At 45.4% G+C, this 17,500-nt stretch overlaps 1 protein-coding gene across 1 annotated transcript in view; it reads right to left on the minus strand.

The window, feature by feature from the left end:
• The window catches only part of LOC306918980 (AP-3 complex subunit beta-1-like), a gene marked incomplete at its 3' end in the record, with an annotated part of 146,027 nt that overhangs the window by 4,522 nt on the left and 124,005 nt on the right, over window positions 1–17,500 (minus strand). The window lies entirely within an intron of this gene.

Below are 17,500 nucleotides of genomic sequence, written 5' to 3' on the forward strand. Positions count from 1 at the left end.
CACACAGCGTGAGATCAGTAGCTTCAGAGACCGACCACACAGCGTGAGGATCAGTAGCTTCAGAGACCGACCACACAGCGTGAGATCAGTAGCTTCAGAGAGACCGACCACACAGCGTGAGATCAGTAGCTTCAGAGAGACCGACCACACAGCGTGAGGATCAGTAGCTTCAGAGAGACCGACCACACAGCGTGAGGATCAGTAGCTTCAGAGAGACCGACCACACAGCGTGAGATCAGTAGCTTCAGAGAGACCGACCACACAGCGTGAGGATCAGTAGCTTCAGAGAGACCGACCAAACCCAGAGAAGATAAGGCACAAATACTGAGACGTGTGAGGACAAAAGCTGTATATAGGAGGGGCTAGCCCCCTTATTGTAGATACACACGCCTCTGGAACCCTCTCCTTATTGTAGATATACACGCCTCTGGAACCCTCTCCTTATTGTAGATACACACGCCTCTGGAACCCTCTCCCTATTGTAGATATACACGCCTCTGGAACCCTCTGGAACCCTCTCCTTATTGTAGATACACACGCCTCTGGAACCCTCTCCTTATTGTAGATACACACACCTCTGGAACCCTCTCCTTATTGTAGATACACACGCCTCTGGAACCCTCTCCTTATTGTAGATATACACACCTCTGGAACCCTCTCCTTATTGTAGATACACACGCCTCTGGAACCCTCTCCTTATTGTAGATATACACACCTCTGGAACCCTCTCCTTATTGTAGATATACACGCCTCTGGAACCCTCTCCTTATTGTAGATACACACGCCTCTGGAACCCTCTGGAACCCTCTCCCTATTGTAGATACACACGCCTCTGGAACCCTCTCCTTATTGTAGATACACACGCCTCTGGAACCCTCTCCTTATTGTAGATATACACGCCTCTGGAACCCTCTCCTTATTGTAGATATACACGCCTCTGGAACCCTCTGGAACCCTCTCCTTATTGTAGATATACACGCCTCTGGAACCCTCTGGAACCCTCTCCTTATTGTAGATATACACGCCTCTGGAACCCTCTGGAACCCTCTCCTTATTGTAGATATACACGCCTCTGGAACCCTCTCCTTATTGTAGATACACACGCCTCTGGAACCCTCTCCTTATTGTAGATACACACACCTCTGGAACCCTCTCCTTATTGTAGATACACACGCCTCTGGAACCCTCTCCATATTGTAGATACACACACCTCTGGAACCCTCTCCTTATTGTAGATATACACGCCTCTGGAACCCTCTCCTTATTGTAGATACACACGCCTCTGGAACCCTCTCCATATTGTAGATATACACGCCTCTGGAACCCTCTGGAACCCTCTCCATATTGTAGATACACACGCCTCTGGAACCCTCTCCTTATTGTAGATATACACGCCTCTGGAACCCTCTCCATATTGTAGATATACACGCCTCTGGAACACTCTCCTTATTGTAGATACACACGCCTCTGGAACCCTCTCCTTATTGTAGATATACACGCCTCTGGAACCCTCTCCTTATTGTAGATATACACGCCTCTGGAACCCTCTCCTTATTGTAGATATACACACCTCTGGAACCCTCTCCCTATTGTAGATATACACGCCTCTGGAACCCTCTCCCTATTGTAGATACACACGCCTCTGGAACCCTCTCCTTATTGTAGATACACACGCCTCTGGAACCCTCTCCTTATTGTAGATACACACACCTCTGGAACCCTCTCCTTATTGTAGATATACACGCCTCTGGAACCCTCTCCATATTGTAGATATACACGCCTCTGGAACCCTCTCCTTATTGTAGATACACACGCCTCTGGAACCCTCTCCATATTGTAGATATACACACCTCTGGAACCCTCTCCTTATTGTAGATATACACGCCTCTGGAACCCTCTCCTTATTGTAGATATACACACCTCTGGAACCCTCTCCCTATTGTAGATACACACGCCTCTGGAACCCTCTCCTTATTGTAGATACACACGCCTCTGGAACCCTCTCCTTATTGTAGATACACACGCCTCTGGAACCCTCTCCTTATTGTAGATACACACGCCTCTGGAACCCTCTCCTTATTGTAGATACACACGCCTCTGGAACCCTCTGGAACCCTCTCCTTATTGTAGATATACACACCTCTGGAACCCTCTCCTTATTGTAGATATACACGCCTCTGGAACCCTCTCCTTATTGTAGATATACACACCTCTGGAACCCTCTCCCTATTGTAGATACACACGCCTCTGGAACCCTCTGGAACCCTCTCCTTATTGTAGATATACACACCTCTGGAACCCTCTCCTTATTGTAGATATACACGCCTCTGGAACCCTCTCCTTATTGTAGATATACACACCTCTGGAACCCTCTCCCTATTGTAGATACACACGCCTCTGGAACCCTCTGGAACCCTCTCCTTATTGTAGATATACACGCCTCTGGAACCCTCTCCTTATTGTAGATACACACGCCTCTGGAACCCTCTCCCTATTGTAGATATACACGCCTCTGGAACCCTCTCCTTATTGTAGATATACACGCCTCTGGAACCCTCTCCTTATTGTAGATATACACACCTCTGGAACCCTCTCCCTATTGTAGATATACACGCCTCTGGAACCCTCTCCTTATTGTAGATACACACACCTCTGGAACCCTCTCCTTATTGTAGATATACACACCTCTGGAACCCTCTCCCTATTGTAGATATACACGCCTCTGGAACCCTCTCCTTATTGTAGATATACACACCTCTGGAACCCTCTCCTTATTGTAGATATACACGCCTCTGGAACCCTCTCCCTATTGTAGATACACACACCTCTGGAACCCTCTCCCTATTGTAGATACACACACCTCTGGAACCCTCTCCCTATTGTAGATACACACACCTCTGGAACCCTCTCCCTATTGTAGATACACACACCTCTGGAACCCTCTCCTTATTGTAGATACACACACCTCTGGAACCCTCTCCCTATTGTAGATACACACGCCTCTGGAACCCTCTCCCTATTGTAGATACACACGCCTCTGGAACCCTCTCCTTATTGTAGATACACACGCCTCTGGAACCCTCTCCTTATTGTAGATACACACACCTCTGGAACCCTCTCCTTATTGTAGATACACACACCTCTGGAACCCTCTCCTTATTGTAGATACACACGCCTCTGGAACCCTCTCCTTATTGTAGATATACACGCCTCTGGAACCCTCTCCTTATTGTAGATATACACGCCTCTGGAACCCTCTCCTTATTGTAGATACACACGCCTCTGGAACCCTCTCCTTATTGTAGATATACACGCCTCTGGAACCCTCTCCTTATTGTAGATACACACGCCTCTGGAACCCTCTCCTTATTGTAGATACACACGCCTCTGGAACCCTCTCCTTATTGTAGATATACACGCCTCTGGAACCCTCTCCTTATTGTAGATACACACGCCTCTGGAACCCTCTCCTTATTGTAGATACACACGCCTCTGGAACCCTCTCCTTATTGTAGATATACACGCCTCTGGAACCCTCTCCTTATTGTAGATATACACGCCTCTGGAACCCTCTCCTTATTGTAGATACACACGCCTCTGGAACCCTCTCCTTATTGTAGATACACACGCCTCTGGAACCCTCTGGAACCCTCTCCTTATTGTAGATACACACGCCTCTGGAACCCTCTCCTTATTGTAGATACACACGCCTCTGGAACCCTCTCCTTATTGTAGATATACACACCTCTGGAACCCTCTCCCTATTGTAGATACACACACCTCTGGAACCCTCTCCTTATTGTAGATATACACGCCTCTGGAACCCTCTCCTTATTGTAGATACACACGCCTCTGGAACCCTCTCCTTATTGTAGATACACACGCCTCTGGAACCCTCTGGAACCCTCTCCTTATTGTAGATATACACGCCTCTGGAACCCTCTCCTTATTGTAGATATACACGCCTCTGGAACCCTCTCCTTATTGTAGATACACACGCCTCTGGAACCCTCTCCTTATTGTAGATATACACGCCTCTGGAACCCTCTCCTTATTGTAGATACACACGCCTCTGGAACCCTCTCCTTATTGTAGATACACACGCCTCTGGAACCCTCTCCTTATTGTAGATACACACGCCTCTGGAACCCTCTCCTTATTGTAGATATACACGCCTCTGGAACCCTCTCCTTATTGTAGATACACACGCCTCTGGAACCCTCTCCTTATTGTAGATATACACGCCTCTGGAACCCTCTCCTTATTGTAGATACACACGCCTCTGGAACCCTCTCCTTATTGTAGATATACACGCCTCTGGAACCCTCTCCTTATTGTAGATATACACGCCTCTGGAACCCTCTCCTTATTGTAGATATACACGCCTCTGGAACCCTCTCCTTATTGTAGATACACACGCCTCTGGAACCCTCTCCTTATTGTAGATATACACGCCTCTGAAACCCTCTCCTTATTGTAGATACACACACCTCTGGAACCCTCTCCTTATTGTAGATACACACACCTCTGGAACCCTCTCCTTATTGTAGATACACACACCTCTGGAACCCTCTCCTTATTGTAGATACACACACCTCTGGAACCCTCTCCTTATTGTAGATATACACGCCTCTGGAACCCTCTCCTTATTGTAGATACACACGCCTCTGGAACCCTCTCCTTATTGTAGATATACACGCCTCTGAAACCCTCTCCTTATTGTAGATACACACACCTCTGGAACCCTCTCCTTATTGTAGATACACACACCTCTGGAACCCTCTCCTTATTGTAGATACACACACCTCTGGAACCCTCTCCTTATTGTAGATACACACACCTCTGGAACCCTCTCCTTATTGTAGATATACACGCCTCTGGAACCCTCTCCTTATTGTAGATACACACGCCTCTGGAACCCTCTCCTTATTGTAGATACACACGCCTCTGGAACCCTCTCCTTATTGTAGATACACACACCTCTGGAACCCTCTCCTTATTGTAGATATACACACCTCTGGAACCCTCTCCTTATTGTAGATATACACGCCTCTGGAACCCTCTCCTTATTGTAGATATACACGCCTCTGGAACCCTCTCCTTATTGTAGATACACACGCCTCTGGAACCCTCTCCTTATTGTAGATATACACGCCTCTGGAACCCTCTCCTTATTGTAGATATACACGCCTCTGGAACCCTCTCCTTATTGTAGATACACACGCCTCTGGAACCCTCTCCTTATTGTAGATATACACGCCTCTGGAACCCTCTCCTTATTGTAGATACACACGCCTCTGGAACCCTCTCCTTATTGTAGATATACACGCCTCTGGAACCCTCTCCTTATTGTAGATACACACACCTCTGGAACCCTCTCCTTATTGTAGATATACACGCCTCTGGAACCCTCTCCTTATTGTAGATACACACACCTCTGGAACCCTCTCCTTATTGTAGATACACACACCTCTGGAACCCTCTCCCTATTGTAGATATACACGCCTCTGGAACCCTCTCCTTATTGTAGATATACACGCCTCTGGAACCCTCTCCTTATTGTAGATACACACGCCTCTGGAACCCTCTCCTTATTGTAGATACACACACCTCTGGAACCCTCTCCTTATTGTAGATACACACACCTCTGGAACCCTCTCCCTATTGTAGATATACACACCTCTGGAACCCTCTCCTTATTGTAGATATACACGCCTCTGGAACCCTCTCCTTATTGTAGATATACACGCCTCTGGAACCCTCTCCTTATTGTAGATACACACACCTCTGGAACCCTCTCCTTATTGTAGATACACACACCTCTGGAACCCTCTCCCTATTGTAGATATACACACCTCTGGAACCCTCTCCTTATTGTAGATATACACGCCTCTGGAACCCTCTCCTTATTGTAGATATACACGCCTCTGGAACCCTCTCCTTATTGTAGATATACACGCCTCTGGAACCCTCTCCTTATTGTAGATACACACGCCTCTGGAACCCTCTCCTTATTGTAGATACACACGCCTCTGGAACCCTCTCCTTATTGTAGATATACACGCCTCTGGAACCCTCTCCTTATTGTAGATACACACGCCTCTGGAACCCTCTCCTTATTGTAGATATACACGCCTCTGGAACCCTCTCCTTATTGTAGATACACACACCTCTGGAACCCTCTCCTTATTGTAGATATACACGCCTCTGGAACCCTCTCCTTATTGTAGATACACACACCTCTGGAACCCTCTCCTTATTGTAGATATACACGCCTCTGGAACCCTCTCCTTATTGTAGATACACACACCTCTGGAACCCTCTCCTTATTGTAGATACACACGCCTCTGGAACCCTCTCCTTATTGTAGATATACACGCCTCTGGAACCCTCTCCTTATTGTAGATATACACGCCTCTGGAACCCTCTCCTTATTGTAGATATACACGCCTCTGGAACCCTCTCCTTATTGTAGATACACACGCCTCTGGAACCCTCTCCTTATTGTAGATATACACGCCTCTGGAACCCTCTCCTTATTGTAGATATACACGCCTCTGGAACCCTCTCCTTATTGTAGATATACACGCCTCTGGAACCCTCTCCTTATTGTAGATATACACGCCTCTGGAACCCTCTCCTTATTGTAGATATACACGCCTCTGGAACCCTCTCCTTATTGTAGATACACACACCTCTGGAACCCTCTCCCTATTGTAGATACACACGCCTCTGGAACCCTCTCCTTATTGTAGATATACACGCCTCTGGAACCCTCTCCTTATTGTAGATATACACGCCTCTGGAACCCTCTCCTTATTGTAGATATACACGCCTCTGGAACCCTCTCCTTATTGTAGATATACACGCCTCTGGAACCCTCTCCTTATTGTAGATATACACGCCTCTGGAACCCTCTCCTTATTGTAGATACACACGCCTCTGGAACCCTCTCCCTATTGTAGATATACACGCCTCTGGAACCCTCTGGAACCCTCTGGAACCCTCTGAAAGCGTGCGTTAACATCGCCCATCCGTAGAGCGTGCGTTAACATCGCCCATCCGTAGAGCGTGCGTTAACATCGCCCATCCGTAGAGCGTGCGTTAACATCGCCCATCCGTAGAGCGTGCGTTAACATCGCCCATCCGTAGAGCGTGCGTTAACATCGCCCATCCGTATAGCTTGTTACGTAGACAGCTCTAGAATTGCACTTTATGCAGTCATTGCACTTTATAGTACACATGTATAATATATTATATAGTATAGTATGTATAGTTTAACATAGATACTCCACTGTTACGTTCTTAGTTTACGCATGATTCATGATAACTACTTTTTATATATGTGATGTATGCCATGCTTTTGTTATTACTTAATGTAAGTCGCTCTGGATTAAGAGCGTCTGCTAAATGCCTAAATTGTAAATTGTAGAGCGTGCGTTAACATCGCCCATCCGTAGAGCGTGCGTTAACATCGCCCATCCGTAGAGCGTGCGTTAACATCGCCCATCCGTAGAGCGTCAGGCAGGCCCAGATATCACACCGAAGTGTAATGAGAATTTCACAGAGCAGAAAAGGCATGAGGCGAGAGAGGGGGTGACTGGATCTGTCCCCCGCCACACACCGAGACACGGACAGCTACGAGACAAAGAGATGAAAGGGGGGGGGGGTCATACTCGGCTGAGCGCCCACGTCCGTTCGTTGGCACACTCTGGGAAAAAATGGCCGCGAGACACAACGCGACGCGGCACTGCAAAGGGGGGGGTGATAGAGTGAGAGCTGGGAGGAAAGAAGCTGTTAGGAAGAGAGGAAAAAAAGAGCAAACTAAATGGTTTTCCCGTTGAGGTGTAACATGTGATTTCTCCGCTGGACCGGGGAAGCCTGTCGCAGCGGCTCAGGGTTAAACTTTAGCTGTTGATAAAAAAATACACATCTACAAGCTCATAGCGCGGCACTCGGATGTGCTTTTTTTTTTTTTTAAATGTGAAAATTCGGAGCAAATCTTTGAATGTATATTATTTCACAGTGTACAATTTAAACTCAAATATTGGCTTCAGGGGCGGTCCCCGGAACAACATATTTTCAGATGGGGGTCCCTGGAACAACATATTTTCAGATGGGGGTCCCTGGAACAACATATTTTCAGATGGGGGGTCCCTGGAACAACATATTTTCAGATGGGGGGGTCCCTGGAACAACATATTTTCAGATGGGGGTCCCTGGAACAACATATTTTCAGATGGGGGTCGGCAGCCGATTAGATGTAATTTTTGGGGTCCTTCACATGAAATAGTTTGATCACCACTGAGACGTTTTTTCCTGTATTTGTAAGACATGTTGTAGATGGTGCTCTCAGGCGTCAGAGTGTTAAGATTGTGATGGCTTGGTGTGGCGTTGGACCAACTGCATGTTCACTACAGGTGTGGCGTTGGACCAACTGCATGTTCACTACAGGTGTGGCGTTGGACCAACTGCATGTTCACTACAGGTGTGGCGTTGGACCAACTGCATGTTCACTACAGGTGTGGCGTTGGACCAACTGCATGTTCACTACAGGTGTGGCGTTGGACCAACTGCATGTTCACTACAGGTGTGGCGTTGGACCAACTGCATGTTCACTACAGGATGGCTTGGTGTGGCGTTGGACCAACTGCATGTTCACTACAGGTGTGGCGTTGGACCAACTGCATGTTCACTACAGGTGTGGCGTTGGACCAACTGCATGTTCACTACAGGATGGCTTGGTGTGGCGTTGGACCAACTGCATGTTCACTACAGGTGTGGCGTTGGACCAACTGCACGTTCACTACAGGTGTGGCGTTGGACCAACTGCATGTTCACTACAGGTGTGGCGTTGGACCAACTGCATGTTCACTGTGGAAATATCCATGATATTGGTCAATAATGAAGGTACTATCCCAGAGTTGACTCAAGTTAACAGGAAGGTGTGAAATGTGACACCTCCGCCTCCCAAGGGAAGAGAGAGGAAGTCAGTGCCAAAACCACTAGTAAGTTCCACCAGCAAACTGCTTCTAAACAGCCAGACCTCATGGCTACAGTAAACCTCACAGCAGGGTTCTCCGGCCATGTGCTAGCACATGGCAGGTAATACTTCCTGGTTTTAAACCAATAGTAAGGTTGGCTATAAACCAACCACAGGAAGGAGCACCAGCAGCCAATTGAATGTTAGCTGATGTGAACCTGCCCACAGGGCAGGTCTAAGGGGGTTTAAATGGCCTTGCGCCAGTTTCAATAAGTCAGATTCAAACCAACTACGAAGAATCCAACCTCATGTAACCACATGGACATGAAGAACAACAACTCACATTAGACCAATGGTAATTATTGATACATAATGCAAACTATTAATAATCAATGAATAATGTGTTATCCATGTGTTGTAACCTGCCTGTAATTGACAAATGCTATGTGTATCTCTGTCTTATCTGTATGCAGGTTTTTTACCTAAACCTAACTAAACAAACCTAACTAACCAACTAGTTAAAACTAACTAAACGTCTAACCTAAACTGGGTTAAAACTAACCCTTAAACCAACCCTAGATAAATAGTTCATGTGTTTAAATGTATGTTTGTTAAACGACAATAAAAGTATAAAAGACACCTGAGTTATATTATTTAGACAGTTTGAGTAAAGACATACTCTATGTGCAGTTGTGGCCTTTCAGTAGGCGTAGCTATGGACCATGATGCTATCATCTTAGCAAGTTAAATCGTGGATAGCTATAATCTGAACAGTAAAAAACCATTACGGTGCAATTATCAACTTAATTGCGGTAACTTTACTAAAACAAACGCTCCAAATGAGCAAGGTTAGTGTGCAATTATCAACTTAATCGCGGTAACTTTACTAACAATTTTAAACCAGTAGCCTTGTAACTTAAATAGTCCAATGCGCGGTTAATAGACGCCACAGCTCAGACGCAAAGTCTCAAGCATAGATGGTAAATCGCCTGATGTAACCACAGGCCTTGTACTGAATGTAATCCAGTTTAGCACAGAGCTCTGAAGAAGCCAGCAAACCATAGGATAAAAAGCGTTACTGTAAAGCTAAAAGGTTGCTAACCTAAACACAGGCGACAATGTGATCCAAGTTCTGGGTTTTAATGACTACTCCAGAGTCAATGTCTATTCCAGCCTCTGATTCCAAGCAAGCTGAATGCCATTGATTCAGGAGTGATTATTGTAACTAAGAGCTGGGCCATTATTGTTCCCAGTTTCCTCCTGGCTTTCAACCAGGGGAAAATGGCCGCCAGAGCAAAGCTAATTTGCTAAAACCATTAGCCTATTGTCTGGTGCCTTCTACTCTGAAACACTTCTAAAACCTAGCCATGAGCGGGGGAAGGGCAGAGTAAATAGGCAACAACAGGACAAAATGGCAACTTGCCTCTACTCTCTAGAAGACTCTCCATCCTAGCCTTAAGTGCGGGGGAGGGTAGAGTTTGGTAAACAACAGGGCTCAATATAGAGGCCACTCTCACTCCTGCTATCAGCAAGGGGTGGGGGGAAGTCGTAAAGACAAGCCCAAATGCTAATTGTGACCCCACAGGAGGCACATGCAATAGGCTTGTAAATAAATGCAGTCAGGGAATGACACAGACCACTAAGGCTAAAACTAATTGAGTAAAATAAGGGAGGCAGGTATTATTAGCAATGAAATGTGAAACCACTTTTAACTATAATTCCCAGCTTAAATTAGACCAGAACCGTAACAGAAGGAAAAATACTGTAAACGCTAAACTGGCTAAAATCCCCTGTGTCAATGCTATAAAACTATAAAACCGTGAGAGCGCTTACTAAAATCCCAAAGATTCATAAGTTTGATAGGTGAAGTAAGGATGGCTTTATTCAACGAGTTAAAAGTTAGAAGCAAAGAGGCGCAATCAATATTCAATAATTTAGCGGCTGAGTGTGAAATGAGTCTGTCACAAAAATCTCCCAACACCGCAAAAGCGGACACATTTGGTAGGCTCAAAATAGCTTACGGGAAGTTAGCGGATAGCTATAGCGACTATTCCGAGGAATTGAAAGAAGCTAATTTATCACAAAATGCTTTGCAAGTAAATAGTGAGCTCCATGACTGCACGACTAAATACTATAACATGAGGAAATTGTTACTGGATTCAGTGTGGTTACAAGTGGAACCACAATGGTCAAACTTGGCTGACACAATAAACAAATTGATTAGTTCAGAGACAAGTGAACCAATGGCATCAAATGCATTAGATAGAGCTCTCAATGTTTTGAATTTAATATTACAGGACACCAAATCCTTAATAAGTCCGAAAAGGTCAATTCAAATGCTCTCTGACTATAAAAAGCTTGTCCGAGGAAGAGACAGGCTTAACCTGCAAGCCGCTCAGGCTGACCACGATCTAGGGCCAATAAAAATAGGGTCACTAACACGAAAGCAGGTCACAGCAGCGGAGCAGAAGGTCGGCGAGGTCAAGGAAGACTACACCAGAGACATCACCTCCGGACGAGCGGGGGAGGGAACGGACGGGGGGCGACAGACGCCTGACCGCCCTCTAACCCCAACAGATGACGTCACCTCGATGGGGGAAGAAACGGCAGGGGGGCGGCAGGAACCGGTCCGCCCTCCAACCCCAACAGCAGACGTCACCTCGCGAGCCCCAGGGGGGCTCGCCACTACGTCAGCGGAGGACAACCAAGCTCCCCCCAAAGCGACACCAGAACAGCAGGGAACCTGCTGTGTCCTACCAACAGATGACGTCACCCAGCGAGCCCCAGGGGGGCTTGCCACTAAGTCAGCGGGGGAGAACCAGGCTCTCAACGGGACACCAGAACGGCAGGGAACCTGCTGTGTCCTACCAGAAGACTACGCCAGGTCAGCAGCACCGGAGGCCAGGGTGAGTCCAAAGGAAGAAACCACCCAGAGAGCTGCCGGGGCCAGCACAGCGCACGCTGTCACGGCGTCCGTCGCGGGAGACAACAGGAAGTCGACCGCCACAGAACAGTGGCACACGCCACAGCAATCCCTCGCCTCGGAAGGGCGAGATGACATCAGAGCGGCAGACCTAGGTGAGACGAAACCGTCCTCCACCAGTGCAAGCAGCGGCCTGACACCCACAGAATCCACCCTGTCAAGGCATAAGCCCTTGAGTTTCACCAGGGCGGAGTCTGCGACGATCGCCCTGCTATGCCTACCCATGCCAGCAACCACTGCAGTAGTCCACCCCACAACAGCGACCACCACGACGTATCCCCTCCCGTCCGGCGAGGGTAAAGGTGGTCAGCTGGGGGGACCGCCCACAGCCAAACCACGTGGAAGCTGGGGAAAGCTTTGCAAAGCAGCGCTCTCCATCACAAGCCCTGCAGCCATCGGTAAGGTCACAATAAAACCTGCCGATGGCACCGATGGCAGAGGGAAAGTTAAGATGAAATTGTGCAATGTCTGCGAATTACGTCATGAATGACGAACGCACACACACATGCCTCCCCCCCCCCCCTAACACAGGGAGGGGGGCCAGGACGCGCACCAATCCCCCCCCCCAACACCAGCAGGCCCAAAAAAGATGGCCGCCAGGAAGAATGTTGACAATTGGGGGAGTTGGCCACCACAAGGATTGGGGGAGCGCGCACACACAGAGCAAACCCCCCCCTCCAAACGCAAGGCAGGAAGTCCGAATGCACCACACACACACACACACACACACACACACATGCTTCCCCCCCCACACAGGGAGGGAGACCTCCAGGCTGTCACCAAGGCAGAGAAGGACAGTGACAACTTCATGTGTGTTTTTAACAAAAAGTGTATTGTGTGATTATTATTGTGTGATACAAGTTAACGTTACAGAATACATAAACATTCCCCGGTTAACGAGTACAAACCAGAAAGTATAAAGTAACTCATAACTAGGGTAAAATGGTAAATTAATGTGTGGTATAAAATAATGTTAATCCTTCCTTTCCAGCAAGGGAAAAGCCTGGGTGGAAGGTGTGAATTGTAACACAACCTAGTTGCCACGCACACGAACAACAGCCCATGTCAATGACAGGGGCAAATGTATCAATGTTTGAAATGTGATGACTTTGTTAAGTTTGCAGGCCAGTGAAGTGCCATGCTAAATTACACATTAGTTACTAAACACACAAAATCCAAGGGCTTTTACGAAAAAGACAGTAAAGTAAACCAGAACCCTTGTGAAATTATATCTCCAATCTGCTTAGAACAGGACCAAGCAAGTTTATGAGGGGTAATAAATGGCAGGAACCAACCTGCTTCTAAAATGTAACAAATTAAGTAGTGATCCACGAAGATATCACAAGTCAAGGTATTTGTTTGAACAAAGTGGAATCAAATTAAAAAGAATTACAAGTAAGGAAACAAACAGGAACCTTAGAATGAGTAACTAATTCTGAAAGGATAAAACAAAGAACAATATTATAATTCCTTAACCAGTCAGTTCAAAGGCATGTTAAGCTAATCATAGTATAACTACTCCAAAGTCAATGTCTATTCCAGCCTCTGATTCCAAGCAAGCTGAAATGTCATTTGATTCAGGGGTGATTTCCCATTTTCCTCCTGGCTTTCAACCAGGTGAAAATGGCTTTGTGTTTATCAAACCCCCCCCCCTCGGCAGATAATCAATGTGTCGAAAACCAAACCCTTTATAAACGAAATGAGTGTTTGAAGAACCTCTTAATAAGTTTATGAATAGGTTCTTGCGGGGGGTGTGGAAATATCCATGATATTGGTCAATAATGAAGGTACTATCCCAGAGTTGACTCAAGTTAACAGGAAGGTGTGAAATGTGACACCTCCGCCTCCCAAGGGAAGAGAGAGGAAGTCAGTGCCAAAACCACTAGTAAGTTCCACCAGCAAACTGCTTCTAAACAGCCAGACCTCATGGCTACAGTAAACCTCACAGCAGGGTGCTCCGGCCATGTGCTAGCACATGGCAGGTAATACTTCCTGGTTTTAAACCAATAGTAAGGTTGGCTATAAACCAACCACAGGAAGGAGCACCAGCAGCCAATTGAATGTTAGCTGATGTGAACCTGCCCACAGGGCAGGTCTAAGGGGGTTTAAATGGCCTTGCGCCAGTTTCAATAAGTCAGATTCAAACCAACTACGAAGAATCCAACCTCATGTAACCACATGGACATGAAGAACAACAACTCACATTAGACCAATGGTAATTATTGATACATAATGCAAACTATTAATAATCAATGAATAATGTGTTATCCATGTGTTGTAACCTGCCTGTAATTGACAAATGCTATGTGTATCTCTGTCTTATCTGTATGCAGGTTTTTTACCTAAACCTAACTAAACAAACCTAACTAACCAACTAGTTAAAACTAACTAAACGTCTAACCTAAACTGGGTTAAAACTAACCCTTAAACCAACCCTAGATAAATAGTTCATGTGTTTAAATGTATGTTTGTTAAACGACAATAAAAGTATAAAAGACACCTGAGTTATATTATTTAGACAGTTTGAGTAAAGACATACTCTATGTGCAGTTGTGGCCTTTCAGTAGGCGTAGCTATGGACCATGATGCTATCATCTTAGCAAGTTAAATCGTGGATAGCTATAATCTGAACATTCACTACAGGTGTGGCGTTGGACCAACTGCATGTTCACTACAGGTGTGGCGTTGGACCAACTGCATGTTCACTACAGGTGTGGCGTTGGACCAACTGCATGTTCACTACAGGATGGCTTGGTGTGGCGTTGGACCAACTGCATGTTCACTACAGGTGTGGCGTTGGACCAACTGCATGTTCACTACAGGTGTGGCGTTGGACCAACTGCATGTTCACTACAGGTGTGGCGTTGGACCAACTGCATGTTCACTACAGGTGTGGCGTTGGACCAACTGCATGTTCACTACAGGTGTGGCGTTGGACCAACTGCATGTTCACTACAGGTGTGGCGTTGGACCAACTGCATGTTCACTACAGGTGTGGCGTTGGACCAACTGCATGTTCACTACAGGTGTGGCGTTGGACCAACTGCATGTTCACTACAGGTGTGGCGTTGGACCAACTGCATGTTCACTACAGGTGTGGCGTTGGACCAACTGCATGTTCACTACAGGTGTGGCGTTGGACCAACTGCATGTTCACTACAGGTGTGGCGTTGGACCAACTGCATGTTCACTACAGGTGTGGCGTTGGACCAACTGCATGTTCACTACAGGTGTGGCGTTGGACCAACTGCATGTTCACTACAGGATGGCTTGGTGTGGCGTTGGACCAACTGCATGTTCACTACAGGTGTGGCGTTGGACCAACTGCATGTTCACTACAGGATGGCTTGGTGTGGCGTTGGACCAACTGCATGTTCACTACAGGCCAAGACACAAGAAACATGTTTCACTTGTTTCATTAACCCATTCTGGGCGGGAACCCCATTTGGTGTTTTATGCATTATGTTATACTTCTGCTATTGAAAAATAGCAGATCTACAAGTTCATAGTGCGGCACCGAGTGGTGCGCTACGAGCTTGTAGGTCTGCTATTTTTGAGAAATCGTGAAAATGTGGCGCACATCTTTGAATATATTCTTTCGGAGAGAACGTTTTTAACTCAAATCTTTGATTCTGGGGGAGGGGTAACTGGAACAATATATTTTCAGATGGGGGTTGGCGGCCAAATACAGATATTTTTGGCGGTCCTTGACATGAAAATGTTTGAGAACCACTGACATAGAAAACATGAGGTTTATCAGAAAACTGTCATGATTTAGAAGACATTTGTAGAACCGTTCCCAGGTCAAAATGGCTTAAAATAGTGTTTTTTGGTTAAAACTAGTGATGGGAGATGAATCGGTCCGATTAATTAGTCTGTCTTTACAGATAAACAAGATAAACAAGCTCACAATTTAAGTTAAATCTGACTTGCCTATAAAAGCCTGCAGTGTAGACACCCTGTTACGTTACATGGATTTTTCAGAAGGGACAAAACGTATTATAATTTTTCACTACAGAATGAGATCACATCGACATCGGTAATATCGGTTATCGGCCATAATGTCTCATCGGCACATCCCTATTTAAAACTAAACATTATTTATTTTTGGTCAAAAGATGAAAGCTGTGTGTGTTCAGTAACAGTGTTAAATAGCTCTATATTGTGACAGTAATCATTGCTATAGAGTGTGTTCAGTAACAGTGTTAAATAGCTCTATATTGTGACAGTAATCATTGCTATAGAGTGTGTTCAGTAACAGTGTTAAATAGCTCTATATTGTGACAGTAATCATTGCTATAGAGTGTGTTCAGTAACAGTGTTAAATAGCTCTATATTGTGACAGTAATCATTGCTATAGAGTGTGTTCAGTAACAGTGTTAAATAGCTCTATATTGTGACAGTAATCATTGCTATAGAGTGTGTTCAGTAACAGTGTTAAATAGCTCTATAGCGTGACAGTAATCATTGCTATAGAGTGTGTTCAGTAACAGTGTTAAATAGCTCTATATTGTGACAGTAATCATTGCTATAGAGTGTGTTCAGTAACAGTGTTAAATAGCTCTATATTGTGACAGTAATCATTGCTATAGAGTGTGTTCAGTAACAGTGTTAAATAGCTCTATATCGTGACAGTAATCATTGCTATAGAGTGTGTTCAGTAACAGTGTTAAATAGCTCTATAGCGTGACAGTAATCATTGCTATAGAGTGTGTTCAGTAACAGTGTTAAATAGCTCTATAGCGTGACAGTAATCATTGCTATAGAGTGTGTTCAGTAACAGTGTTAAATAGCTCTATATTGTGACAGTAATCATTGCTATAGTGTGTTCAGTAACAGTGTTAAATAGCTCTATAGTGTGACAGTAATCATTGCTATAGAGTGTGTTCAGTAACAGTGTTAAATAGCTCTATATTGTGACAGTAATCATTGCTATAGAGTGTGTTCAGTAACAGTGTTAAATAGCTCTATATTGTGACAGTAATCATTGCTATAGTGTGTGTTCAGTAACAGTGTTAAATAGCTCTATATTGTGACAGTAATCATTGCTATAGACTCAAACTGCTCAAATTGGTGATCCGTGGGCCGCATGCGGCCCAGGTGCGGAATGTTGTCACTGATGGGCTCGTTAACAGTCTATTCAACTACTAGTTGAGTTGTTGTGGATTACTCTCCTCACACTCTGATACAGCAGGACATGGAGAGGCTAACCATAGTTGTTACAGCTCAGTAGAGTTTAATTTCCCTTACCAAGTGAGGAATATAGTGTACTTACACACGATAGTCAAAGCAAAGAGATGCAAAGTGTCCGATTTCATGATGGCTACATGTCAATTTTCCATTTTGGATATTTTTGATAAAATAATGATTGCATTTTTAACTATTTTCGAGTGGTTTATTGGGTCTTTTTTCCACATCTCATACCAAACGTCTTGTAGCCTACAACTGTAATACAAATAAAGTACATTTATGTCAATAAACAGTCTAGAAAACAAAGCCAAGTATCAAGTAGTGTAAGTCAACCCATGTGAGCT

This window comes from Electrona antarctica (assembly GCF_951216825.1).
Source record: "Electrona antarctica genome assembly, contig: scaffold_330, whole genome shotgun sequence".
Taxonomy (NCBI): domain Eukaryota; kingdom Metazoa; phylum Chordata; class Actinopteri; order Myctophiformes; family Myctophidae; genus Electrona; species Electrona antarctica.